General features: G+C 42.5%; 1 long non-coding RNA gene across 1 annotated transcript; it reads right to left on the minus strand.

The window, feature by feature from the left end:
* Positions 1-22,761: 22,761 nt before the first annotated feature.
* Positions 22,762-23,736, minus strand: LOC139835184 (uncharacterized). The gene is made up of 2 exons (XR_011750921.1): positions 23,618-23,736; positions 22,762-23,321 (listed from the first exon to the last, which is right to left on the minus strand). It is a non-coding gene; the product is annotated as an uncharacterized lncRNA (long non-coding RNA).
* Positions 23,737-27,802: the final 4,066 nt, after the last annotated feature.

The raw sequence follows: 27,802 nt of genomic DNA on the forward strand, positions 1-27,802 counted from the left end.
ACATGGTATCAGAGCCCATAGTCTCAAGTTCGGACTTTTGGTCGCGTTGGCTAGTGCATTAAAGCTTGACACTGATGATTTTCTGTGATCCATTGATTTCCAGCTTTCTACATATAGCCCAGGTCTAGAAGCTTGTCAACTGGTCTGGTTCATTCATCGTTGTATTGAGTGGGAAACTCTCATTTGCAACTAGTTGCGCCCGCACCCCATTTTTTGTTGTGACACTTCCAAGTTTCCAAAAAATGCAAACTAAAATTCTAGACATACATTGTGTTGTGTCTTGTGCATCTGTGAAGTTTCATCCAAAAATATGTCAAAATGTGGCCTGTGTAAAAAAGAGAAGACGTACGTAAATAGTGTCATGTACTATTTACAGATCATTTGTTCTTTTTGTGTAGGCCACATTTTGACATATTTTTGGATGAAACTTCACAGATGCACAAGACACAACACAATGTATGTCTAGGAATTTAGTTTGCAATGAACGGAACAGTGCTTCTCCTTTGTGTTGTGCTGCAACACAACAGCTGTTCCTGCTTCTGTACAGGTGAGTTGTGAACAAAGATACTTATGTATGCTATCAAATTTCGACTCCATATAATCAATAGCTTAACAACCGTCTAATTCAAAATCTCAACACTGTAGCATATACCTCATGCCTATCGAATACAATTATTTCACACACTGAAATATTTTGTACGCGTTTTGAATTGGAGAACATGGGAACCGACTTTGGTTTCTGATTATGACTTGATGTGACCCTAGGCCCTGGATTCCTGAGCAGAAGGTATGTGTAAAAACAAAGAGATTACGAAGTGCTAATTCCCTTTTTTTTTGTAAGTCCTGGTGGCATTGACACTCCTTTCTTACTTGCTATATTTTTTTTGGTGTTTATATATAATATAGAGAATTACCAGCTTATTGTCGAACCCGTTAGATTTTGGGCAATAATTGTTACGTGGCTGCTTCTTAATTAAAGTTTATCATGTCATGTAGATGGATTTGTGAAAGATGCAGCGGGTCGCTCTTCAGATCGTCTACATGGGATTCCCATCTACATGTATGTTCATGGTTTCATGGAGTACTTCAGCTCATAGCAGCCACATACGATCCTGCAAGATTTGCATTTTTTTTTGACCTTGCAAGATTTGCATTCAATGTATCGCCAAGGCGCGTCCGTGAGAGCAAGAACAATACGTGTAGCCGGCAGTCGGCTATAACAATTTGCCACATCATCTATAGTCAACTTATAGCTAGCATGTACAATAGTAAACTATAAAAGTCTAGTACGGAGTACTTTAACAATACATGGCCCATCTTTTAGTCTCACATAGTGCCTAGGAGCACGTGTAGAGCTGGCTATTAGATAGTACTAGCCCACTTCTCTTCTCTCTCCTAATCTCTCTCCTCCAACTAAGCAAACATATAATATTTTATCTCTTATAGCCAGCTGAGTGTACCTTATTGTACTTGCTCTGAGAACTCTAGAAACATCTTCGTCAGACTCGTTTTGGCGCGCGCAGTTCACGAGCGAATCCAATGAATTTTGACCGTTCTCTTAAAAAAAAGGAACTTTGACCGTTGGATCAAGCGTTGGAGAACTGATGTGCCAACGGCCAATAATTATGATCGTGCTAACCGATTTTCAACGTGATGATGAATTGATGTGACATTTGGCCGTACTAGTACGGTCTCATATTTTTGTATTACTTAGTACTTGGACTGTGGCCAAATTCGAAATCTCATTCCAGCGGCAAAACTTCCCGCCCGAAAAATACAAATATTTCACACGCTTCTAACTTCCCATTCTACCCTCGTAAAGATGACAACAATGTCCATGTATAAGTCGGTTGGTGGGCGGTCTACCCGTCATTTTTTTTCGATCACCACCTCTCTAGCTCCGGAAACCCCCCGAAAAAAATTCATTTCCCTCACTCTCTCCTCTGAGACCACCCACCGGAACTTCCCAAGTCCCTCTCTCTCCCACCTCCACGGCCACCGCACCGGAACATCCCCGCCGGACTTCCCTGGCCTACCCGAGGCCTCGCGATCCTCGTCATCCGGCTGTCTGCCGGAGCCGCTTCATCGACGCCGTCATCAACCGGACCGGATCATCCCCGCCGAACCTCGAAACCATATACTCATCCAGCAGTCTACCGCAGTCGTTTCAGCGGCGGTATCGTCCAGCCAACCGGAGCCGCTTCGCCGGATCAGTCGTCCACCGCATCGGATCTAGCTCACCGACACCACTGTGCATTAACCGGATCTGCTTCACCGGCGCCGTGCACGATCTAAACTCTTCTACTGTCGCTTTTCTATTGCTTGCCTGCAAGTTCTTGTTTAATCTTGGGGGAACCTGTTTGTGCTAACGACGCGCCGTTACGTTCTTGCAGATGAGATGAGTAACCATGAAGTGTAATGGCCGTCTCTCCAACCCCAAGTAGCACATGTAGCGTACTTCATCACCGGATCTATCAACCCCAGAAAGATCTGCTGTGACTCCCACAGAGTGCTTCTCCTAATGTAAGTCCCTTGTTTTAGCGCCATGTTCTGGGTTCAGATGCTTGTTTGTCTGAAGCTTTTTTAGTTCATTCCTAGTTATGACCTTAACACCTTGCTATTTTCTACTTCATTGCTAACTTTAAGCGATTGAACATTTTGGTTTGCATTCCCTGCTCTGTAGATGTAGCCATCATAACTTCTATCTTGCTCAGTCGTTGTTACAAAAATTATAGGTATTATAGTAACATCCTGCTATTATTTAGTTCATGGCCAATTTTAAGTAATTGCACATGTTGGTTCGCATTCCCTGCTCTATAGCTTTTGGCATCGTAACTTCTATATTTGGTTTACATTCCCTGCTCTGTAGATCTAGCCATCATAACTTTATCTTGCTCAGCCGTTGTTACAAAAATTATGGCCTGCTACTATGTTGTTTGTGCCAATTTTTTACTCCATGAACATGTTGGCTTGCATTCCCTGTACTACAGGTGATGCCATTGTTTTGTATCTAGTTCATTGTAAGCTAACAAAGTAAGGACTTAGTTTGGCATGCTATCACTCTGCTATCTAGCCTGTAGTACAAATATACTTGTCATACTACTAGATAATAATTTTGCGTGCCATCTTGTTCTTCAAAAGCTGCATTATTGACTTGTTTCTCTGACTTGGCATGACGCTCACATATGGAAAGCTGAACATATTGGTTTGCATTCCCTCTTATACAAGTTCACAGGTGATCCCACTATATTATGTATCTGGTCCATCCTAAGCTCCAAAGATTAACTATCCTCTATGTGTTGCTCATTACAAGTTTATATCCCGAAACATCTTGATTTGCATCCCCTTCACTATAAGTTCAGGAGTATTATTTAGTTCACGGCCAAAATGAAGTAATTGCACTTGGCACATGTTGGTTCACATTCCCTCCTCTTTAGCTTTTGCCATCGTAACTTCTATTTTTGGTTTACATTCCCTCGCTCTGTAGATGTAGCCATCATAACTTCATCTTGCTCACCCTTGTTACAAAATTTATCGCCTGCTACTATGTTGTTCATGCCAATTTTGTACTCCCCGAACATGTTGGTTTGCATGGGACTCGACAGTAGTAAGTCTCGTTGTTTCATTCTAACATGCTCGTTATATTGGCTGTTGGTATGCGGCATGCACTCTTTGTTTGCTTATTGTGCGCATTACAATGATCTTGTTATAACGACGAAATGATGAGTTCCAAATTCTTTGGCAAACAATATTGCAGTGTCTTTGCATTTCCATTGTTGCTGTCTTAACTTGTAATGTCTTTGTTTCAGATATAGGTGCTGCATGGACAACTTAAAAGATTGCCGGATCGCTTCATTGTATTGCTAGGTTTAATTACCATTCAATTTCTCTGGGTTCTGTAATATTTTTTCAAAGCCTTGCAGCTGATGTAATATTTAGTTAGTTTTTATAGTTCTTTCGCGCATTTTTTCTTTGGTGCTTGTGGTAAGTGAGGCTATCCGACAGAAATCAATGCTGCGTAAATATTCTCAGTATCTAAATCACGAATTCCCATCCCTTAAACGGCCCAATTAAGCGAAATCACATACGTGCCGGCCCGCAAAATCCTAAAGCGCCTTTTACGCCGGCATATAAACAGCAACTAAACGGGCTGGCCCACTTACTTATTGGGCCAGCCTACTTGATTTACTGTGGACCCCGCACTTTTATTGGTCCGGCCCACTTGCTTTAAGGTGGACCCCACCGACTACTGGGCCGGCCCACTAACTAGTTGGGCCAGCCCAATTGCTTTTGTGGTGGTCCCCACATACTAAATGGGCCGGCCCTGTAAGACGAAAGTGGGACCCACCTTGTTTTTGGCCCGGCCCACTAGCATGTTGGGCCGGCCCACTTGCTATATGGTGGACCCCACATACTAAATGGGCCGGCCCTTTGACAGGAAAGTGGGACCCACCTGTGCTTTTGGCCCGGCCCACTAGCGTGTTGGGCCGGCCCACTTGCTATACGGTGGACCCCACATACTAAATGGGCCGGCCCTTTAACAGGAAAGTGGGACCCACCAGTGTTTTGGCCCGGCCCACTATCTTGTTGGGCCGGCCCACTTGCTATATGGTGGACCCCACATACTAAATGGGCCAGCCCTTTAACTAGAAAGTGGGACCCACCTGTGTTTTGGCCCGGCCCACTATCTTGTTGGGCCGGCCCACTTGCTATATGGTGGACCCCACATACTAAATGGGCCAGCCCTTTAACTGGAAAGTGGGACCCACCGGTGCTTTTGGCCCGGCCCACTGGCTTGTTGGGCCAGCCCATTTGATCTAGTGTGGACCCCACGTACTAAATGGGCCGGTCCGATAGCAGGAAAGTGGGACCCACAAGCTAATTGGGCCGGCCCACTAACTTCTTGGGCCGGCCCAGTTGCTTTAATGTGGACCCCACTTTGTAAATGGGCCGGCCCGATACCAGGAAAGTGGGTCCCACATGTCTTGTGGGCCGGCCCTTTTGCCTGTTGACCGGTCAAACGAGTGCATTCGGCCCGGCCCACATGCTTAGTGGGCCGGCCCATTAAAGTTTTGACCAGTCAACCTTAGAGGTTAGGCCCGGCCCACGTAACTAATGGACCAGCCCAGCTATATAGTTGACCGGTCAAACTAAGTCAGCTGGCCCGGCCCACAAACTTAATGGGCCGGCCCGCTTAAGATGTGGCAGGCCTCGTGTGGGCCTACCATCTACCACGGGGTTTCAGCCGGTTAACGCCGTTAACTGCCAGTTAACGGCGTCTGCCACGTGTTAGTTTGCATGACATCAGCAGTCAACGGGCTCCCGGAAACACTTGGGCAACGGTCCGATTTTCCGTGGCGGAAGGGCGCCCAAGCGCGACGGACCGAAAAAATCGTCGTAGGACTTTGCCTGACGCAGTTTCGACAACAGAACCCATATCGTCGGGTTAGGCCCATAGGCGACGAAAAATGCCCCTTAGTTGACGATTTTGGGACGTTGTCTATCAGAACTTTTCTTGTAGTGCCAAACCCTCGAAACTTTTTATGATGGCACAAAGTACCAAAAAGAAAATTTATGTCTCCCAAAACCAAATTTTTGATAATGATCAAGAGAAGTTTAAGCATTATAACAAATATAGGAGAGCTCCCCCAAGATTAGTGCATTATCTAGGATTTAGAATATGGATACAAAATGCACAAAACTAGGATCATCACGCTACCTATATCTACTAAAAATGCTAAGAAAGTTTGAATAGACAAATTAGATCCATAACATGCAAGGAAGACACATGGGAGTCAAAGCACAACAAATTCATGAAAATAAATAAGGCAATTTAAAGGCAAGAGCCAATGTAGATATGATCAATAAATATCTACCTCATAATTGATTACCACTTGTCCTAGGACAAGAGGTATTATGAAATATTTTCCGGTGGTAGTTTGTAAGTATACATAAGATCATATTTACAACGAATAAATCATATGGTAAAGGATAAGAGTTAACCATCATGCAAAGATAGTTTCTTGATTGCTTCATTTAGTCATACCAACATGCAAAGCAATTAATAGTATTCATACCAACATGTAGAGCAATTAATAGTACTCATACCAACATGCAAAGCAATTAATAGTATGACTTGAAGCACATGGTTTTCCAAAAATGTATTGAGGGACACGTTGTGAAAACCATGCCAAGAAAAACTTTCACAAATAAGATCCACAAAGATATTAGCAATGAAGCCATTTAAGCAAATTGGAGCTTGTTTGAGAAAACATGTCACATATGAGAGATAATTTACAATATCAATTCTATGTGACACAACCTCAAATGTTCACATTTCCTAGGCTTGTAATATTCACAAAGCTTATTACTCCCCCATAATGTGATAAAGAATATATTTTCACAAGAGGCAAATAAGATCCAACTAGAGATATTAATGGACATTGGAATTTGAATTTCTCATGAAGATGACATACCACATAGAGACTAGATAATCTTGCAATATCGAGGATTCTAAGTGATATTCCTCATATACACACATTGTTAGGATCATGAAATTCCAAAAGGAATATCACTCCCCCAAAACGGGATAGTCCATTAATCTCTCATAAGAGCCATATAAGATACAACAAGATGCAAAGAGGCTCCAACACAAACACAAGTACACGGTGTGCAACCCAACATACATAGACTTGATTTCTCAAGAAAAGCAAGTAGGAAGCACAACATATACAAACATATGCTAGGAACAAAACTAACACATGCAAAGGGGCGAGTAACTTTCAATATAAGTGAGTTGAGAACATGTTACCGCAAGGAGGAACATTGAATACATGATAGAAGCAAGATAACCAAAATACTTGGCTTGAGATAATATAAATGATGAAGATCCCTTAATTCTTCATGATGTAGCCAAGTCTCCAATGTCCTCCAACAAGCACCTATTGATCAAATTTTGGATTGTTGGTCCCCAACTAAGTTGGGTCCTAAGATGTTAGTCACAATAGGCTTGGCAACCCAAATGGTTCTTTTCTTGACACCAATTTGAGCACCAACATATTTGGCAAACACATTGCCACCCTCATCCTTACGAATAGAATAAACATCATCAATGGTGATAGAGTTGGATGAGGTACCAATAGTGCACAAGGAGGAGATGTGGCCCTTCTCACGGCATATGTAGGAAGTTCTTTTCTTCTCCTTCTTCTCACTAGGTTTCTCCACAATGGGAGCATTGGCTTGTTTCTTCTTGGGAAGTGGCATTTCCTCAACTTGAGGTTGAATATAAGTTTGAGCTTGAGGCCGCTTCCCTTTTTGCTTCTTCTTCAAAGAGCAAGATCTAACATGGTGCCCTTCAATATTGCACTTGAAGCAAACAATCGTGGCCGGGTCTTTGACTTGTACTTGGCCCTTCTTCTTGTTGTTGTTATTGGACTTGTTCTTGTTGTTGGATTTGAATCCAAGTCCACTCTTGTCATTGGGGGATTGTTGCATACTCAACATCGTGTCAAGTTTGCATTTCCGTTCATGACCCTTTACCAAGTCATTCTTCAAAGAAGTGACTTGGGCCTTGAGCTCTTTGATTTCCTCTACATGGTTAGTAACAACACAAGTACTAGAGGAAGTAGAATCTTCATTGTTAGAGCAACAAGGCAAGGAAGATAATTCATCACAAGATTTATCAATATTATGAGTGGATGAATTACTAGGACTAGCACATGTCAATATAGCATTTTGAGTAGTAGTGCTAGTATCCACATGAGGCTCACAGGGTGTTGCCTTTGACATGATAGCCTCATGAGCTAACTTTAGCCTATCATGAGAGGCTAGAAGATCCTCACGGGAGCTAGAAAGCTTTCCATGATTTTCTTCCAATTTCCCATAATTGCAAGTTAGCAAATCAAGTTGAGCCCTTAGCTCAACATTCTCCTTCAATATAGATGCTTCACAAGAAGTAGAGTTAGTAGCACAAGCATCATCACAAGACATACCAAGAATAGAGGGTAACATAGCATGCTCTTTTAAATATGAAGCTTGTAGTTGCTCATATGACTTGGTGAGGATAGAGTGTTCGCTCTCCAAGGCCTTGTGGGCCTTGTCTAGATCATCTAGATCCTTAACAAGTTTATCATGACCAACACCAACTTTGGACTTTTCATTTTTAAGCAATTTTAATTTAGCTTTAGCATGGTCTCTTTTTTTAGTGAGTTTAGCAAATATTTCATTTTGAGACACCTCAAGGGTTTCAAGTTGCTCCTCAAGAGAGGCTACGGTCTCTTGTTCTTCTTCAAGGTCATTCTTTAATGATGCTACATCATCGGCATACTCTCGTTCAAGAGCACCCTTTTTATCAATGGTGTTCTCATGCATCCAAATAAGTTTTTGGCTCTCAATAGAGGTAGTCAAGATTTCAAAGAAGTGATAGCTAGCAATTTTATCTTTGTAAAGAACCTTGAATACACTCTCACCTTTATCGCGTAGAGAGATAACCCAATCCTCTTCTTCATATTCATCCTCATCCTTATCACCACGAGAAATATTAGGTTCCATGGTAGGAGGTACCGTGGAACCCTTGGCCATAAGGCATATATGAGGACCGTGAGATAAAGATGAGGAGTTACTTGAGGCTCCTTTCAAGATCTTGTCTTGACCAATAGAATCTTTGGTTTCCTCTACATTGTTAGCCACACAACAACTAGAGGAAAGAGAAGCATTTTTTATCATGGCCACAAGACAAATCAAGCATATCATCATGAGATTTATTCAAGCAACTTACACATGATATGCAAGGACTATCAACACAAGCATGTAAATCATTTGTAGTGCTAGATGTGTTTAAGTCCAAAGATGAAGCATTGCAATGAGATAGAGATGAAGAATCATCAATAGTAAGCTCAATATCAACATTGCAATTTTCATCACCACTCACCATATCATTACCTTGTGTCTTACCACACTTTGGTGAAGTGGATCAAGATGAGAACTCATCACGGCCGGAAGTGGAAGCAAAACAATCATCCTCAATGATATTGGACACATCATATTTATCTTGAAGCTTTGTCCATAATTCATGAGCGCTCCCAAAAGGCATGATTGAAGAAGTAACTACATTGCTCACAATAATGGAAAACACATGAGAAGCAAGAGCATCGAGGCAAGAGTTTTTCTCCTCCTCAAGAGATAAATTTTGAGGATCCTTAGGAGAAGAAAAACCCATGTCAAGAAATCGCTCCATGTCCGGGGACATACGCCGCAAAATATTAAGCACATAAATTTTCCATAGATCATAATTTGTGCCATCAAATATAAACAAGTTATTGTGCGCTAATCTCCTAACCGACATCTTTACTCTCAAGGCGGTGAAGCCTAAGAATGAGAGACCTTGCTCTGATACCAATTGAAAGGAGACGGATGTCGCCTAGAGGGGGGGTGAATAGGCGATTTAAAACTTTTACGAGATGGGCTTAACAAATGCGGAATAAAACTAGCGTTTACTTTGTCAAGCCCAAAGCCTATATACTATTGTTCACCTATGTGCACCAACAACTTATTCTAAGCAATACAAGTAAGTATGTGATAGCAAGATATATATAACTTCAAGCACGATGGCTATCACAAGGTAAAGTGCATAAGTAAAGAGCTCGGGTATAGAGATAACCGAGGAACGCGGGAGACGATGATTTATCCCGGAGTTCACACTCTTGCGAGTGCTAATCTCCGGTGGAGAGGTGCGGTTGCTTAGTGCTCCCGAACGCCACAAGAGGCTCACCTTGAGGTGTGGTTGCTCGATGCACACCAACGCCACAAAGGCCTCACCCCAAGATGCGGTACTCACACCACACACCGAACGCCATGAAGGCTCCTCACCTAAATCTCCGGTGACCCTCGCCACAAAGGCCTAGGTCACAGTTCCACTAAGGGATTTCCTTCGAGGCGGAAACCGGGCCTTACACAAAGGTTGGGGCACACATCCACAACTTAATTGGAGGCTCCCAACAAATCACCACAAAGGTCTAGAATCCGTCTAGGGTTCGAAGAACCCAAGAGAAACAACTTTCTTGCTTTCAACTCCACGAATCACCGTGGAGAACTCAAACCGATGCACCAAATGCAATGGCAAGAACACCACAAAGATGCTCAAGTCCTTCTCTCTCAAATTCCAACAAAGCTACAAAAGCTATTGGGGGAATAAGAGAGGAAGAACAAAGGAATTCACAAAGAACACCAAGATCAAGATCTAGAGAGTTCCACTCACAAAGAGATGGATTTGATTGGTAGAAATATAGATCTAGATCTTCTCTTCCTTTTCCCTCAAATGGATTCAGGAATCATTGGAGGAGTAGAGGGATGTGGGAAGCTCTCAAGGTCAACAATGGTGGAGAGCAAAAGGAGGAAGAAGAAGTAGGGAGAAAGAGGAGGAAGAAGGGCTTAAATAGGGGTCTCAGATTTCTGCCCATTGGGGCCAAAATCGTGATAGGCCGGCAGTGCCGGCCTTGAGCCACCGGCAGTGCCGGGGTGGCCGGCAGTGCCGGCCTTGTTCCACTGGCAGTGCAGGGGTGGCCGGCAGTGCCGGCCATGCCCACCGGCAGTGCCGGGGTGCTCCCGGCGGCAGTTCCGGCCCCCCAGTTTTTGCCCAAACACCCGATACGAAAACCTTAATAACTTTTGAATTCGGACTCCGATTTCGATGATCTTGGGCTCGTTGAAATCAAAACAACGAGCTCTACAACAATATGCATAGAAACATCATAGTCCAGCAAAGTAGGATAGAAACAAATGGATAAATGTTTTACCTATCTATAAACAGCAAACCGGTAAAACCTCCAATATGGAAAATGCAACAACTTGAGTTAGGAAACTCGGATTTAGGTGAAACCAATTTTGTTGTAAAGAAGATGACAAGAGCTATCCCATAAAGAGTGAAAAGCTTAAGAACAAGTGGGGTAGGTTTTTCTATGTATTTTAGAGTGAAACCTCTCAATACGAGAAACCGAGAAAAACTCCAATATCGAAAACGCAACAAGTGATTCATGCGGAATCCGTTTTCGATGAACTAGAGCTTGTCATGAGAATAAGCACAAGCTCTAAAACACCATATGGATAAGATCCGAATAACAACCAAGAAAGATGATGCAAGGATGCAAAGGTTTGAGCTCTCCGAAGGATACGATCGAGTTACTCACTCGAGAGCCCTCTTGATAGTACGGCAACTAAACTATAAACCGGTCTCCAACTACACCATGAGACCGGTGAGAAAGAAACCCTATCAAGAGAAAACCTTAACCTTGAGTATTCCACTTGAGCTTGATGATGACGATCTTGACCGCAACAAGATGGAACACCTTTCTTGATTGTGCTTGCTTGACGAAGTCTTGTGGATTGCTCCCCCATAATCCACCATGGGAGAGCTTCTTCTTCGGCACATCTTCACATATCCATGATCACCATATGGATGGCAAGCTTCAAGCAAATGATCTCTTAGAGATGGCTCATCTTGAACTTGCACATCATTTCTTCATTCTTCATCATGTTGATGTCTTGAAGTAACTTGAGGGCTCACTTCATCTTCATCTTCAAGACATACTTGACACTTGATATCCTTCATCAATTTCTTCTTATTGCAACCTTGAAGCCAACATATGGTTCAAGCATTGCCTATGGACAACACCTACAAATATAACTTAATGCAAACATTAGTCCATAGGGATTGTCATTAATTACCAAAACCACACATGGGGGCTCCATGCACTTTCAGGAAATAACTCTAAGAGTTGAGACTCACCGTCTGACATACTTCTTAACCGCGTCGAGCAAAACTCGGAGCTGATCCAGAACCTCACCTACGAGATTGATGAGCTAAAGGAGCTTGTTAAGAAGCTTATCAAGAATTCGCCACCATCACCGAAGGAGTAATTCATCATTGGTATTGGCATCCCCTTGGTTTGTTCCAAGCTTGGGGGAGTGCCGCGGTATCACATCAACACTATCTTTTACCTTTTTACTGTCAAGTAGTGTCATATCATGAGTAGGGAAGTTATCATATAAGATAGTTTGCAGTGTGGAAGTATCTCTCTTTTAGTTGGTTATCTATGTATCCCTTGGTGTGAGTTATTGTTATGGAATATTAATGAGAAATTTTATCATTTACTTTTTGCTCACCTTATTTTAGTTTGCAATTTATGTTATTTGGTTGATCTTGTTGTTAGTATTGGTATCACTTTGGGAGCATCAAGTAAATCTATTTGGTTTTGGCAAACTTAGCATTGGTCAATAGCAACATTAGTTGGAGACTTAAGTAGAAAAGAGGAATATACATGTAGATATATTATTTCATTATCTTTCTTTCTTGTTAGCTAATGAGCTTAGTATTCTGAAGCTAAAATTGTTTGTGCTTACAAGGAAGATGCATGATTGTTTCTATCATATGTATACCTGTTTGTTTCCCTCAACTCTTATGCTTGCTAATCAACCTTGCTAGCCAAAGACCTGTACTGAGAGGGAATGCTTCTCATGCATCCAAAACCTTAAACCAAACCTATGCCATTTGTGTCCACCATAACTACCTATTATGTGGTATTTTGTGCCACTCCAAGTAAATATTTCATGTGCTACCTTTAAATAATTCAAAAGTTATTATCTCTTATTTGTGTCAATGTTTTATAGCTCATGAGGAAGTATGTGGTGTTTTATCTTTCAGTCTTGTTGGGCAGATTTTCACCAATGGACTAGTGGCACATCCGCTTATCCAAAAAAATTGCAAAAAGAGCTGGCAACGGGGTTCCCAGCCCCAATTAATTAGCTTTCATTAATAATTCACTTCACATGTTTTGCCCTGATTCATCAGTAAGCAACTTAATTATGCAATAGACACTCCTCCATGGTATGTGAAATGTTGGAAGGCACCCGAGGATTCGGTTAGCCATGGCTTGTGAAAGCAAAGGTTGGGAGGAGTGTCATCCATAAATAAAACTAAAGTACATGTGTAAATAAGAGAGAAGAGGGATGATCTACCTTGCTGGTAGAGATAACGTCCTTCATGGGAGCCGCTCTTTGAGAGTCTGTTTGGCAAGGGGGTTAGAGTGCCCACTACCATTCGTTGACAACAACAAACACCTCTCAAAACTTTACTTTTATGCTCTGTGTATGATTTCAAAACTTAAAAAGCTCTAGCACATGATTTGATCCCTGCTTCCCTCTGCGAAGGGGCCTATCTTTTACTTTCATGTTGAGTCAGTAAACATATTTCCCTCCATCTCAAGCAAGCAATTGACTTGTTGTGATCCAACCATCTATATTGTGATCTATTTAATCATGTCTTTTATTCTTCCTTGTTTAGTACAAATTTTATCTGAATGAATATGACTTTGAAGGTTATCTATGCTTGAAGAATAAGTACAATCTGTTAATCGTTCTTTGACCAAGAACAAAGTTTGCCATCACCAATAATGATTTCCTATGCACCTTTATTTGTGATTTCCCTTTACTTGTTTCAAGTTGAGTTATATGAGGAAGTTGTTTACTAGAATGTCTTGTGTGGATTAATAAATGTGATGCTTCTTGTCCGTATTTTATTTATCGACTCTTCACTCCATAAACATGTGGTCTTGTTTACCGAGTTCAGTTTCGCTTGGGGACAAGCGAGGTCTAAGCTTGGGGGAGTTGATACGTCCATTTTGCATCACTATTTTATATCATAATTTACTGTTATTCATTGATATATTTCATATTTAGAGATGATACTTATGTTATTTCACCTATTTTGCATGTTTCATGATTATTGGAGAATCACCCACCAGAGTCAGGATTCTGCTGGAAAAAGCACCGTCAGATACTGATTTCTGAAGATCAACAATTGACGGAAAATATACGGAAGCTCCTATTTTTCCAGATGACGGAGCCAGCCAAAAGGGGAGGCCAAGGAGGGCCACCATGCCCCCCCATAGGCCGGCGCGGGCTCCACCCTAGCCGCGCCGCCATGTGGGGAGGGGGCCCACGACCCCCCTCGGCCATCTCTCCTTCGCGTACTTCATCTCCCGAAAACCCTAAGGCGTGGAGAGACATCGCGAATAGACACAGCCGCCTCTGCGGGGCGGAGAAACACCAGAGAGAAAAGAGCTCTCCGGCAGGCTGAAATCTGCCAGGGAAATTCCCTCCCGGAGGGGGAAATCGTCGCCATCGTCACCGCCATCGAGCTGGACTTCATTGGGATCATCATCACCATCATCTCCACCGCCGACACCATCATCTCCACCGCTGCACCTCATCTCCGCTGTAACATCTAGGGTTGAATCTTGATTATTTCATAGGGGAAACTCTCCCGGTATTGATTACTCCTTGTTATTGATGCCATTGAGTGAAACCATTGAACCAAGGTTTATGTTCAGATTGTTATTCATCATCATATCACCTCTGATCATGTTCCATATGATGTCTTGTGAGTAGTTCGTTTAGTTCTTGAGGACATGGGTGAAGTCTAAATGTTAGTAGTGAACTATGTTGAGTAATATTTAATGGTTTGATATTTAAGTTGTGGTGTTATTCTTCTAGTGGTGTCATGTGAACGTCGACTACATGATACTTCACCTTTATGGGCCTAGGGGAATGCATCTTGTATTCGTTTGCTAATTGTGGGGTTGCCGGAGTGACAGCAACCTGAACCCCCGTTGGTATATCGATGCATGAGGGATAGCAGGATCTCAGAGTTTAAGGCTGTGGTTAGATTTATCTTAATTACTTTCTTGTATTTGCGGATGCTTGCAAGGGGTTTAATCACAAGTATGTATTAGTCCTAAGAAGGGTGGTGCATTAGCATAGGTTCACCCACACAACACTTATCAAAACAATGAAGATTAATCAACTATATGAAGCGAAAGCACTAGACTAAATTCTCGTGTGTACTCAAGAACGTTTGGTCATCATAAGTAAACAAACCGGCTTGTCCTTTGTGCTAAAAAGGATTGGGCCACTCGCTCCAACTATTACTCTCGTATTTTACTTACTTGTACTTTATTTATCTGCTATATCAAAACCCCCTGAAAACTTGTCTGTGAGCATTTACAGTGAATCCTTCATCGAAACTGCTTATCAACACCTTCTGCTCCTCGTTGGGTTCGACACTCTTATTTATCGAAAGTACTACGATACACCCCCTATACTTGTGGGTCATCAATAACATCCATCATGTTATGTCACTTAAAACCGTACATACTACCACATCTCCAACGATAATTCCCCCTCTAGTTCCGGATGAAAATATTACATGAACGACTCCATATAATATCTAGAGAGAAAACCAACACATAATTATGAACCAAACTTAAAAATCATTTTTGTTTCATATCATAATATTGCTAGGATATCTCCATCTCCCCAATAACAAGGTAAACTAGCCACTCATGGAAGCAATCCACAACATCATCATATTGCATATGGAATGAATACAAGTGTATGGATGAATAAAAGTGAAATTAATCCTCAATAGAAATTGGAATTGCAATAAGATTGGAGTAAACGAGATGGGAATGGTGAAGGTGGTGAAGATGCTGCGGTTGATGATGAAGGGCATGATGCCTTGTCCTCCAATGATCCAGGAAGTAGAGAGGGTAATGCCCATCCGCAAGTTCCCCCTCCATGCCCTTTCCGGAGGTGAGATTTCTGCGATTTGTGGTGTCTCTGAATGTCGGATCTCAGATCCATCTTCGCGTGGTGAAACTATTTGATGAGGCGGAGTCGGTGCCACATGGTATGGGCACACGGTATGGCGGGCCCTGCGTGTAACGACGTGCTCTAAACCTTATGGAGCTTCCTCTCGTGTTGCTCTTTCATCGAGGTGTGTGGAAAATCTTTTAAATGGCTTTTATCACTTCAAAATATCGTATTTATGTCCAATATGACAGCTCTAACTGATATGTTCATCAATAGCTTCATTATTTGGGATCACGTGGAAACAAGCATAAAAGATGCGCACGAGCACCGTAAAATACTAGAATCATATCGCTACTAATGAAAAAAAAATAAGTTAAGTATGCTTCAAAAATTCACTCATTAGGCGTCGCATGCAGTAGCCTTGAGGAAGCGGTCGGCCACCTCTCGCTAGGACTCTAGGAGATTGGTGGGGAGCCTCCGGAGTCGCCCCGCACGAGAAGATACAAGAGGTGGTGGAGGAGGGGAACGGTGGGGCGGGGGCGGGGGGGGGGGGATCATCAACGCTAGCATCTTGTGGTCATGCTTAACGGACGATCTTCCCATGTACTAATCAATATAGTACAACCGAGGTCAAATGACACATCACGATCACGATGCAACATGGTTTTGTCACCCTTGTGGTTCTGACACGGCTCCGGACCACCCCCTTCTAATCTTGTGTCTAACCTACCAACATCGTTTAATATTTTAATTTGGCCGCCCACGACACATTTATATATTAGGCCTAGGTTATTTGAACACCTAACATATCACATAATCATGGAATAGTGCGTAGTATTATATACCTCATCTAGTATCTGACTAATTTTGCATAATGAAAAACTACTAGTTAATATTAAGGTTGGCAAAATTGTTTACAAAGAAGTAAAAATAAATTAATTATAAATATGTGATAACTTGATAATCACTTATTATAATTTGTCCCAAACTCAACACCTATTGGTATGCTACATACTACTCCCTCCATTCAGAAATAAATGAATTTAAATGTTTTGTCCTATTGTTTTGCTCTCGGTTGACTGAGAATTAGCTTAATTCTCACTCAAGACATAAATAATTGATTTTTGTCATGATTCGTGCTAGCCATGATATGCAACATGGTTGCAACTGAGATATTTCCTATTGCATGTGGTGTTGCAACTGAAAAAATGCCACATGGCCGTTAAATTGCTTTGTGAATTGTCTTAGGCGTGAGTTGCAACATGTGTTGCAAGTGAGAAAGTGTCTTGCACCATTAGATTACTTCATGATTTGTGCTAGTAATGAGTTTGCAAAAAAAATGAGGTAGCCTGATTGAGAATTAAGTTAATTCTCAGCCGATTGAGAATAGTTAATTTTCAGCCGGCTGAGAATTAGTCACTCCCTTTTTACCATGTCCAATTATTTCAACATTGACAAACCTACATCTACAGCACCAATTTAATTTTGTTAAATTCACCATACAATATATTTCCGAACTATACATTTTGCGCTATAACAAAACCTAGAACTTCATTTATTTTGGAACGGAGGGAGTAATATACAATTCTAGATAAAATCCACGTCCATGTACAAGGTCCGTGTTCATGTATTGTGCGCGCAAAATAAAGACTAGAGTATACTTGATTTGTTAAGATCTACAGGTTGGGTGAAGCCGCGACTAGGAAATCAAACTCATCTATCGTTGATTTATTTTCCTTCATGCCTATTGTTCTGTTTAGTTTGACTCGCATCCTTCTCACTGGTGATTTTATTTATAATCATTAACTATTACCAATTGTAACTACTACTGTATTAATTTTCTAAGTGTTCTAAATGCTTTAAAGTTCTAGATTAATGATGATTCACTAAAGCCGATGTTTCTTTTGTTTAGTTGAATGTTCGTTATATGTAAGAAAGTGTTTAACAATGTGCAATCACTGTTTCTAGGATGCATCTTTTCATAGTTGTTGCTTAACATTTTGGTTCCGTTGAATGTTTCATATAAATAGGCTTATTGTTTGGTCTAAAGAAACGTGTGTTCTAGATAAACAGTATTATTGTTTCAGTGTAAACTAACCAATTTGTTGTTCCAATATTTTTGTATTTTGAGTAACAGTGAATGGTTGCACATTTGGTTTGTTAACTAGCTATGGTGAACTGATGTTTCAACTACACAAATATTTGTATTTTCCTAATACACTGACCCACACACACTAGAGTCGCGGAACTCCAATTTTGGTGAAGTTATCACACGCGTCTCAATATTGACTAAAACCTTGTCTTTCGATGTAAGAATAATCTAACTCGGCGAGACATACACGTTACTCAGGTTTTAGTTTTGTTGCACTAAGTTTAATAAATGTTTTAGGAGGTCTCTTTTTTGTTTTGATGCTAGTCGCACGCCAGATGTAAGACTGGAGCCATGTAGCTCTAAAATTGGTAAAGTCATCACACATATCTCGGTATTAACTGAAACATTGTGTTCGGATCAAAGAATAATCTTCCTTGGTGGTGAGACACGAAAGTTTCATGTGCACTCTCTTGTTTTTATCATTTTGTTGTACTACGGGTTATAAATGATATCATAGGTCTTCCCTTTTGTTTCACTGCTATTCATGGATTGTTCTTTGGTCGAGGTTGGGCCATTTATCTGGTCTTTTGCAACAATTGTGTGTATTTCTTTTTATGTCTAAAAATGTGTCTTCTTCGTAATTGAAAAATAAAAATGAAACGTTGGCACACAGCACGCCCAGCGACACGTGGTAGCCCTTTTTATGTGTGTAAATACAAAATCCACTCTCACGAAATACGACACTGAAGTTAAACATTATTTAGTACATAGGTCTTGTCTAAGACAACTTCCTTTTATGTATGTATACTTCGTACTTCACAATTAGGTTGTGTTTCGGATTTAGTCAAAGTTAAGATAGTTAAAGTTTGATTAAATATTTAGGAAAAAATATTAACATCTACAATGTATAATCTATATTGTACGAACGAATCGTCATAAACTTATTTTCATATTATATATATTTGGTATTTTGGTTGTTGATTTTTTCTATGTTTTCGGTTAAATTTGATAAAGTTTGACTTTAGCTAAACTTAGGAAGCGAAAAAACCGGAGGGAGTGTCCGCTGCGGCCGGTGTGTTTTAGCCAGCCCTAAGAACATTGGATATAACTGAAAACAATTGAATGCTCTTCAATCTAAAGGAACCGATGACCAAAAGATATCAAGAAATGTGCATGATTTGATTGAAATTTACAAATGTAAGTTTGTCGCGCTCTAGCATATGGACGCGGAGCCGTTAATGAAACAGTAATAAAGACAATAATAAAACTACTAGATGTCTACATCTCTTCCGTGACTAGCTTCTGTATGTTGGACCCGATGCGATCTGCATCTCTTACAAAGCGTCATCGAAAAAGATCTTCCGGTGTTATAAATCCATATCGTCCAAGATACCCTGTTCGCGGAGGGTCGGGGCTGCACCCGGCCGCTTCCTGGCGCAACTCATCCAAAGCCTCGTCAATGGCCAAGACCATCTCCTGGTAGTCCAGCTCGTCCAAGAAGGCCTCCTCGTACATCTCTTGCTGCACCTGGTCATCCAAGAAAACCTCGCCATCCACAGCCTCTTCTTCAATCTCGCCGGTAGCCAAGACAGTTTCATTGGCCGCGCTCATCGCTACCATCTCGTCGATGTCGAGCTGAGTGAGCTGGCGGGTGCGGGTGAAGTCCTCGGTGGTCTTGATGGCCTTGCGCGCGGCACTCAATTCCCAGTCAGCGTCGCCGGTAGCGGCCGCCCTCGTGATCATGTAGATGGCCTCGTCGATCTCGAGCTCGAAGTGGCCCCTGGCTATCTCGTATAGGCGATGAAGGACGACTTCGTCTGTCGCGGGCGTTGCTAACATCTTACGGAGGGCCTCGCTGAGCTCGTCCAGGGCGCTCAGAACGTCTTCGTCGGTCCCGTGACTCCAGTCCGCCCCGATCTCGTCAACGGTCTTTCCGAGCTTTCGAATGAAAGCGGCGAAGCCAGACTCCCCGTCCCCGACAGATTGATAATTGCTGGCGTCCTGTGCCGATGCCATCGCGTCGACGGTCTCCGAGAGCTTGCACCCAGCCGCTTCCTCGCGCAACTCATCCAAAGCCTCGTCAATGGCAAAGACCATCTCGTGGTAGTCCAGCTCTTCCAAGAAGGCCTCCTCGTAAATCTCTTGCTGAACCTGATCGTCCAAGAAAACCTCCTCATTCATGGCCTCTTCTTCAACCTCGCCGGTCGGCAAGAAAGTTCCCTTGTCCATGCCCATCGCTGCCATCTCCTTGACAACCTCATTGAGCTGGCGGGTGCGGGTGAAGTCAACGATGGTCTCTCTGGCCTTGCGCGCGCACTCCACCTCCCAGTCAACTTCGCCGGCAGCGGCCGCCGCAGCGATCATGTCGATGGCCTCGTCGATCTCGAGTGCCAAGTCGCTCATGGACATCTTGTCCTGGTGCAGGACATCTTCGGCTGTCGCCAAGGGCGCTGCTACCACCTTACCGAGGGCCTCTCTGAGCTCGCCCAGGGCGTCTAGGACGTCTTCGTCGGTCTCGTCCGCCGCGATCCCGTCAATGGCCTCTCCGAGGTTTCGGAAGAAAGTGGTGAAGCCAGACTCCGCGACAGACTGATCGTTGCCGGCGTCCTGCGCCGATGCCATCGCGTCGACGGCTATGCGGAAGAGCGCGTGTTCTCTCTGGATTCTCGTGTCTGGACTGACCACAAGAATCAAGGAAACGGAAGCGTGACAGAGATCAAGAAAGGCTTGTGGCTGTTAATATAGGCTGAGCCGCTGAGGCCTGTGCATGTGGTGTGGTGAGAGTCGGATTAGGAATCCAGTTCAGGTCGCGGTTCTTCTCACATACGGATTAGGAAGACGGCGAGGAAACGTTATATGCTGACTTAGTCCTAGTGGGCTGGAATTTGGGTGTTTTTTTCCTTTTAGTTAGCTTGGGCTTTTATCTTTGGCTAGCTAGGGCTATTTTCTTGTTGTTTTAGATATGATCGGATAAAGTGGGATGAGGCCGGTTGGTCAAAAAATACGTGGAGCGTTGTTACGGCGTACCCTCGAGAGAAAAAAAAAGGCAATGTGACAGCGAATAGCTTTTTTTTTCGAAATTCCATCGATATATGAATAATCAACAGTACAAAAATCCTAAAATTATAAAAATTATAAAAAGGTCATTGGATCATCTAGCGACGACTACAGACACTAGCACGAACCGAACAAAGCTTGTCGTACTAAACCTTGTTGTAGTAGAATCCATTGAAACGAAAGGATGGCAAGTTTTGCCTAGCTCCTTGAAAGAGGAGGATGACAGCATGCCTTCAGTTCACGCTAGTGTCCATAGTCATCGCTAGGTGGTCCAAAGTATACCTGGCCATGGGCAGCCCGGCCCCACCGGCCCGAAATTCCCGGGCCAAGCCCGACCCGACCATGCCCGTGGGCCGGGCCTGGGCCAGATTTTTTGGCCCGATGGTCAGCATGGGCCGGGCCTGGGCCATCATTTTACGCTATTTAAGGAAGCGACCCGGCCCGAGGCCCGACAGGCTTTCCTTATGATGGGCCGAGCTTGGGCCAAGATTTCCGGCCCGCCGGTCGGGCCGGGCTAGGCCTGGGCCGAGATTTTCCGCGTCGGGCCTTGGTCGGCCCGGCCCGAGAAATGCTCAGGTATAGTCCAAAGATCTATCGGAATTTTCATCTGTAATTTTTATTACTTTTAGTGCTGACTGGCTCGATTATTAATAGTGCGGTAGAATTTTTGCAAAGAAAAATGGAAATTAATATCCAGGGAAGGCAACATGTTGAACCGCTGCTTCAGACTGTCATATTCATATTGCCGTGCAGAACATCGGAAGCACGAGAAAACAACATAGGAGAACCTCTTAACAAAACACACCTGACACTATCAGCGCCCCACAACCACAAAGGAAAGTCGAAGCGTCGGACAACAGCTAGGATTTGTTTTTCTCATCAACAGTCAAGATTTGCTACAGCGGTTCAGTCAAGTCCCTGAAATTTCAACCAGAAATTTTGGTTTGTAATATCTGAGAGAACTCGCACAAAAGAAAAAAAAACATTTAAAGATAAACTCTAATAAACGTATATCACAAGTTACAGAGATGGGTTAACTGTTACAACACAGCCAAGCAAATTGCTTATGTTTCATCATTCTTTGCTGAGGCTCGGTTCTAGCTTAACTGCAAATGATGATATCCATCGCCTGATCGACTCAATCTTGTTTACACTAACTCATAAATTTAGTGCCTTCAGTGAAATATCACGTCAAAAACATCAGTGAAGGTGTTCTTGGAAGCAATCATGGACCTCAAGTGTCCCTGACAACATAAGTTGCCTGGCACATTTACCCTACTGAACCCAGAGATAAACAACGCCAAAACAAACATAGCCAAGATAAATGGCTCCTCCTTCAGTTATTCATCGACTATTCAGTCCCTCTCTTTTGCTTGTCTCCTGTCATTTCTCTTTTGTTCTCGTGTACCTGAAAATGCAAGGAAGAAATTAAGACATCGATGGGCTGTCTAAACAAAGTTTGTAGTACCATTTTTAATTATAGCTAGGGGCATTTTTGAAATATGAACGCTCGGACAGAGCCAGATAAAATCCAATGTTCATCAGCATTATTATAGGAATGGCATGTGTACGAGATAAAAGTTGAAAGAGGAGGATGGCAGCACGCCTTCAGCTCGCGCTAGTGTCTATCCCTAGGTGGTACAAAGATCTATCAGAATTCTCATCTATATTTTTTATTAATTTTAGTGCTGACAGATGATTATTTATAGTGCGGCAGAATTTTTGCAAAAATAAAATGGAACCTAATATCCTTAAAGACACTATTGTCCACACATACAAAATCCAGGCAAGGCAACATGTTGAACCGCTGCTTCATACTGTCATATTCATATTGACGTGAAAAACATCGGAAGCACGAGAAAACAACATAGGAGAACCTCAGTTTCAAAAAAAACATAGGAGAACCTCTTAACAAAACACACCTGACACCATCAGCGCCCCCACCACCACAAAGGAAAGCCGAAGCGTCGGACAACAGCTAGGATTTGTTTTTCTCATCAACAGTCAAGATTTGCTACAACGGTTCAGTCAAGTCCCTGAAATTTCCACCAGAAATTTTGGTTTGTAAACATCTGAGAGATCTCGCACAAAAGAAAAAAAAACATTTAAAGATAAACTCTAATAAACGTATATCACAGGTTACAGAGATGGGTTAACTGTTACAATACAGCCAAGCAAATTGCTTATGTTTCATCATTCTTTGCTGAGGCTCGGTTCTAGCTTAACAGCTGATGATGATATCCATCGCCTGATCGACTCAATCTTGTTTACACTAACTCATAAATTTAGTGCCTTCAGTGAAATATCACGTCAAAAACATCAGTGAAGGTGTTCTTGGAAGCAATCATGGACCTCAAGTGTCCCTGACAACATAAGTTGCCTGGCACATTTACCCTACTGAACCCAGAGATAAACAACGCCAAAACAAACATAGCCAAGATAAATGGCTCCTCCTTCAGTTATTCATCGACTATTCAGTCCCTCTCTTTTGCTTGTCTCCTGTCATTTCTCTTTTGTTCTCGTGTACCTGAAAATGCAAGGAAGAAATTAAGACATCGATGGGCTGTCTAAACAAAGTTTGTAGTACCATTTTTAATTATAGCTAGGGGCATTTTTGAAATATGAACGCTCGGACAGAGCCAGATAAAATCCAATGTTCATCAGCATTATTATAGGAATGGCATGTGTACGAGATAAAAGTAGAATGCAGGCTTCTTGCATTTCTTTTAAATATTGACAAATGAATAATTGCAGCGCCATGACCACTGGAGATGCATGAGTGCAAGCGGAGCGAATTAGAAAAGAATGATGAAAGAAAATTACTCTTCTTCTCTTCATGTTTCTTCCGCCTCCAATTTTCAGCAAGTCTTCTCTTCTCTCTTTGCTTGTCCATATTCACACAAATCTGACAGCATAAAATCAGTAATAGATAAGAGAAGGGGCAGAAGAATATACAAACAAAAGCAACTGATATATGAACTACACACAATTTAGAAACTTGGTTCTGGTTATGAGTGACATAAATGTCGATTGAAAAGCTCACCTCTTGCCCAGAATCTTGAAGAGCTTGCAAGGGTTCCGCACGATCCTGGCCAATAACAAATTGAGACCCTTTATTCTCGTTATTACTAGTATTACCATTTACATTCCTTCTGGCCAAATCTTCTAGTTGCTTCTGGAGCAATGGTGAAATACCAGCCGGGATGAATTGAAGGGTTGATGTCAGTGAACACAAAATCTTGTCAGGCTAAGGTGCCAGAAGTGATCCATAATATTTACTGCATGACAGAAAACTAACCCCAGCCAAAGTAAACCAGTACAATAATTTGGATTACCAAAATTTATTTGATAGGCCGCTACCCGCGCCGCCGCCAAGCGTCCAAAGTCTTAAGTCGCGAATATTCACGCGAGCGCACGCGCTATGCATACATACCTCATGTAGTACTAGTATCTAGAAGGCATCAAAAAGCTCACCTTATAAACAGCTCTCCAGCTTCATGGCTAAGCGGTATGGGACTAAACTTTTACCTTCACTCTGGGATTTTTCCATCAACACCGTCTGGGCTGGGGCACTGTATGAGTTGTTGGGCTACCTAGCACACTGCATGAGCTGTTGGGCTGCCTAGCACACTCCATGCATTAGCCAATCATTTCCGGGCTGGCACAGTGCATGCAACACAACAGATTTCAACTATGTCTTTCTCTCGGTTTTTCTTTTCACCTCTTTAATTTAAATTGGCACTGCTTTCATTCTATTTTCATAAAAACAAAATCAATCCCTTTTTTGCTGGCTCTATGCTTTTCACCGCCTCTAAACAGAAAAGCTATTCTATCTACATATAGATGGACAAACAGCCAAAATGCTGATCATAGACATATAATAGGACTATCCTCCGTTAGAATAGAGTAGATTAAGTACATGCTCCGTAATGTCAAGCCAACCTTGGCGTGTGAAACTAAGGATAACTACAAATGGGACAGGCATGCTGCCAAGCTCAGTAATTCCATTTTTGAGATCCCTGTGGAAAAATCTCAGTAATTCCGTTTCTGAGATCCCATTTTGATGCGGCGGGATTAGCGCTGCAGTCTCACTTATCCCGTATCTAGTCAATCGCAATGTTAGTCAGGTGTTTTTGGGAAAACTATGCAAGCGAATTCGCGCATGCTACTCTCCGCAGCCGACCGTAGAATTCACATCTGCCCGACTTCTTAGAATTCCCATAATCCATTTTCTCCCGGTAGGACGGAATAGGCCTGACGTGGGATATGACGTGACCATGCCACATGCATCGTTATGTGAAACCATGCACCATGCACATAGCAATCATCCATCTCATTCATGTATCCATACACACACACCGGGCGGCACCAGGCGGGCGGTGGCCGACCTCACCATCATGGTCATGCTCCAGCCTATACTTTTTCCCACACTCCCATGGATGTCTATTTTGCCACGGTCGTCACCGCGGTGCACGCCCCGCTCAGCCTCACCTCCTAGTCGTCATGGGCGGACCTAGAAGTTTCTAGAAGCCTAGGAAAACATGCCTCCCATGCCATTTTTGAGACAAAATGCTATAGAACATCACATGATACTAGGCGTGCCGCCGTCGCCAAGCCCGGGCGACCGCCCGGGCTGGAGGGATGGTGGATCCGCCCATGCTAGTCGTCTTCATCATGGGCGTGGGCATGTGTGGCGCGCAGGCTTCCATGGAGTGATGCCGTAGGAGGTGGTTGATGAGGGCATATGCGTCGACATAGTTGGGAAGGAGATGGATGAGGAGAGAGCGTAGCACCCGTACGGTTTGGTTCCAGTGAGAGTGATGAGATGGACGATGTCATCGAAGATGAGCCTAGCTATATATCGTACTAGTAGTACGTACCTAGAGGACCCGAAGTCTGTAAAGCTAAAATATTTAAGCTTGGGCTTCACCTTCAGTATCGAACATCCATTGGGCTTCACCCGTACGGTTTGGTTGCATGCATGCATAGAGGGCTAGCAGTTTAGGACACAGACATGTATATGTTTTCCACGTACCGTTCCATGAACCGATAATCGGCCGGGAGCTAAGCCAATCAGTACCCAGTCGGCTAATAATACTTAGTTCAAATTTTATAATTTATTTCATGACCGAAATTATGGTATGCGGGGAGTATTTAGAATTTATTTCTAGATCTGCCGCGCCCAAGCCCTGTACCGGGCACCAAAATATTGGTCATCGTAGGATAGCTTTTTGCCTCACCGCAAAGCGGGCATCATCAGTGGGCAGCCCCCCTCACCGTCAACACCCGGATTTTTAATCCAGATGCCTATTATGCCATTCCTCGCAATCCCAGGAATATTGTTTTTGCGAGACATAATAGATTGATATCACAACACATCATTCATTACAACACATAATCGTCTTACAAATAAAGGATCACATGATCCAATCTCCTTACAATAATAGAAGTTCTATTGATCCATTACATAACACATAGCGGAAGCGAAAATAGCGTAGTAGTAGTCCATCTATTCCACAGGCAACTATTGATGTCAGGAGTGATCCTAGTTGTCGTAGACGTCCTGCTGTCCTTCTTCCGGGTTCTGGTACTCGTCTTCATAGTCTGGCCATTTGAATAGCCAGGGACAAAGCCATGAGTACTTTAAAGTACTCGCAAACTAATACTAGTGTAAGCACTATCAATTTTAGTAAGGGGATACTAAGCTCTAGGTTTATTTGCATAAAGCCAAGTTTATTTCATAAACATCTAGTAAAGACTCTTCATTTGCTAAACTAACTCAAGTGGAATATTAGTGTCATTCCCACAACTCTGTTGTGATTCAACTCAAAGTCACCATTCACCTTTTAAATTCAAGTCCCAAGTCATATGTCACATTTTTGAAAAAAGATCCTGATGACGGAACAATATGGCCTTTCCAACCGTCCATAACCGTGGACACGGCTATTTGAATAGTTCTACACTCTGCAGAGGTCGTACACTTGTGCCACAACATTTGCAATAATCCGTCAGGGTTAACTGGCCCTGATTTATCATACTCCGTATGCGGACTACCAACCATAACCTTTCACTTACATACTCTAGTATGAGCACCTCTCCCCATGAGCTTGGCCTCCCGGTGAAAACCGCAGTCAACCCGGGAACTGCACAGGGCTTGGGCCGGACATTCACCTCATTTCACGTCATTTCTCATCAGTTCCTTTTGTTGTAGAGGCAGCCTCCAGCCTAACCCCGATGACGCTTGTTCGGAGGGAACCCATACTAAAGCACATAAATTTCTAGTTAAGCCCTTACCCATGTTGGGTATTGTGGGGGTACTTTCAAATTAGAATGGTATCGCATCCGAACCCAACCATCAGTTTTCGTAAAATTCACCAAGTCATTCACCAGTCATATTCACCTTCAAAATCTTTCAATAGAATGACTCATCATTCCAAGGTTTTCAAAGTCATTGGTTTTCACAAGTTCCCATCTCTAGTAGTCAATGTTAGTTTAGCACTAGCAACTACTTATGAGGGATGCTAAGTATCTTGGATTGCTCTAGGCTAAGTTTGATACTCTTGCACTACTCCATAACTAGACTAAGTGAGTTAGGAATCAAAAAGATACTTTGATAAACAAAATTTAGTAAAGCTTGTAAAGTAAAAAACTTGGGATAGGAGCATTAAGCATAAAATAAAAATAATGGTGCCTTGCTCTTGTAGAGCTTTGCACAAGGGAACCTTGCAAGAGTGTTAGCTTGCAAGAATATTAGCTTACCTTGATTGGTGAGGTGATCAAAGTTCTCCTGCTCTTCCTCTTGGTAGAAGACCTCTTCCTCTTGATAGTCTCCGGTACTAGCGTCTATAAACGAATACGAGGATACAATCACCAAACAACACTTAAGTAGTCTTAATTAGCCTTATTGGCTCACACAAATGATCTAGCATCACTACTTAACATTTATTCTCAAATTATACTAGGGTTTCTTTATTTAACATTTAGGAAAATAATTTCCTCTCATTGAAA

Source organism: Lolium perenne, chromosome 2 (genome assembly GCF_019359855.2).
Source record: "Lolium perenne isolate Kyuss_39 chromosome 2, Kyuss_2.0, whole genome shotgun sequence".
Lineage (NCBI taxonomy): Eukaryota > Viridiplantae > Streptophyta > Magnoliopsida > Poales > Poaceae > Lolium > Lolium perenne.